Source organism: Phragmites australis, chromosome 20 (genome assembly GCF_958298935.1).
Source record: "Phragmites australis chromosome 20, lpPhrAust1.1, whole genome shotgun sequence".
NCBI lineage: Eukaryota > Viridiplantae > Streptophyta > Magnoliopsida > Poales > Poaceae > Phragmites > Phragmites australis.
This window is the reverse complement of record NC_084940.1, coordinates 8,058,857-8,061,041: the sequence shown is the minus strand read 5'-3', so window position 1 is coordinate 8,061,041 and position 2,185 is coordinate 8,058,857. Positions and strand designations below refer to the sequence as shown.

The window sequence follows — 2,185 nt, the reverse complement described above, 5'->3', positions numbered from 1 at the left end:
TATAGTCATGCACTGCATAGCAATTTAGTTAATAATTCTATGTTCTAACCATCTCATATGAAAAAAAAAACATAGAATAATCCTACGAGAAGTTAAAAGGAAAATCCGGCAATCAAGTGAGGCCTTGGATCCCTAAAAAGTTCATGTTAAATGAGAACTAAAATACTATAGAACAAATGCTTGCGGCAGTGCGCGGGGCCACTAGTTTACAGACAGAGAAATACAGGAATCCGATAAGCTCGGTGACGCAAGATATCAAACATACTCGGTAGAAGAGTTGAAGGAGTACTGTTTATTCATAAATTGATCGAAGTTTCACATGGCATAGTCGCAGTTTACTATCGCTTGAAGAAGCACCCCGCCCAGAAGATTCTTTCAATTGCAGATGCATGCTAACATTAAAAGGCTAATTGAGCACAAAGAGGAAATTACTGAAGAGCGCACCAAATACCTCGCCCTTTGGATAACAGGATGGATCGAGAATAGTTCTTGCCAAGAAATTCCATCAGAGGAACACAACTACGTACATGATGAATCCAACACCGACACGATTACCACGAAAAAGATGACTTGTACTCATCATACCGATTGAATGATCGAAGCAAACACAAGCGAATTAATGGTGCAGGAGGAAGAGGAACCAATCAAAGTCTGAGGGACAGGTCCAGCTCGTCGGTACGCTCGACGCCTAGCCGTAGCCCCACTCCGACGACCTCTTCTCGTTGCTCAGCAGGGCAGCAGGCAGCAGAACAGAAAAAGCTTGCTGCTCGTCCATCCTTGCTTTCTTGACTCCGACGCCCCCGGGTGACGGCGGCGGCGTCCCGGCCGCCCGTGGCGGCCGCCCCGTGCGCGCGCATGGCGGCGGCCATCTCCCTACGGCGCTTGGCCAGGCTGCGCTCGTACTTGTGCGCGTTCTGGTGGCCGCCGAGCGCCTGCGAGCTGTAGAACTTTCGGTCGCAGTACATGCAGACGAAGAAGCCGGGCGGCTCAGGCGAGGCCGAGCGGTGGAGGAGGGTCAGCTCGAGGTCGAGCTCCTGCTCCTGCTCCATTACAGGAGCTAGCACAGTCTATGTGGTATGTGAGAGAGAGGGAGCTTAATTTGCAACAGAAATCATTGTACCTCACGAGGGTTAAATACAGCGCCTATTTGGTGTGGCACACTGCTCCGCGAGATCAGGCTTACTGGTGGAGAGAGTGCAGCCAATGGACAGACATAGCGCACGTTTCCGTTTGGTAGGTCACGAGGCATCGAACGGACCGGAGAACCAGGCCAAGTTGCTTATTGCCGGGGTACTTATTCGGCCAGACAAACTTTTCGGAAACTCACAGATCTAATACCATGAGATGCATCGGATGACACAACACTACTACACAACTGAGTTTATATATCAGCTCATCATTACCAATTATTTATGAGTCGGTAGTGATAGAGTATCATTGCTGGTTTGTAGACCGTGTAAGAAGAACCATTCATCGTAGCTTATGAACTGACAATGATAAGGGGAATCACTGCCGGCTGATGGCTTGAGCCGACAGTGATACCTAGCCACCTCATCACTGCCGGCTGGTGGGATGAGCCAGTATTGATATGTAATGTATAAAACAACGGCCCTCCTACAAGCCCGAGCACACCATCGTCCTCGACGACCTTCGTCGTCCTCATGGACGCATCACCACTTCTGAGCCCTCCCCATCCAATTATATTGCTCGGTGAGCTTCATAGTGCCATACTCAATCTTTTGCGCGCACTACTTCGATCGTAGCCCATCGTCGGCTGCCACCGCAAGTTCACATACCTCGCCAACGGACTTCGAACCATGAGCCGCCTCTACATGAGCCGAATGTATAGTGAGTTTAACCGCGGTCCAGGAAACCTCGCCGCTCCCTTCCCTTCCACTCTCTCCCTCGGCAGCACCACCACCATCGGCCTAGCTCTGCGGTGCGCCATGGTCGCCGCCAGTCGTGCTTGCCGCTGACCCCTCAAATGAGTTCGCCGAAGTGCGTTGAGCATTTTGATACCCCTCCCCAGCCAAGCTCTACTGCCGTTCGCTACCGACAACCAGTCAAAGTCAAAAAATCCAGAAAATGCCGAAAGGAATATTAGTTGTATTGATAAATCGGCTAATCTATAATTTGTAGAAAAATATCTAGAGCTCAGAAAAATATGAAACTAAGTTTTTTAGTT

At 49.7% G+C, this 2,185-nt stretch overlaps 1 pseudogene; it reads right to left on the bottom strand.

The window, feature by feature from the left end:
* Window positions 1-276: 276 nt before the first annotated feature.
* On the bottom strand, window positions 277-1,239 carry LOC133902122 (zinc finger protein KNUCKLES-like; annotated as a pseudogene).
* Between the last annotated feature and the right edge of the window lie 946 nt (window positions 1,240-2,185).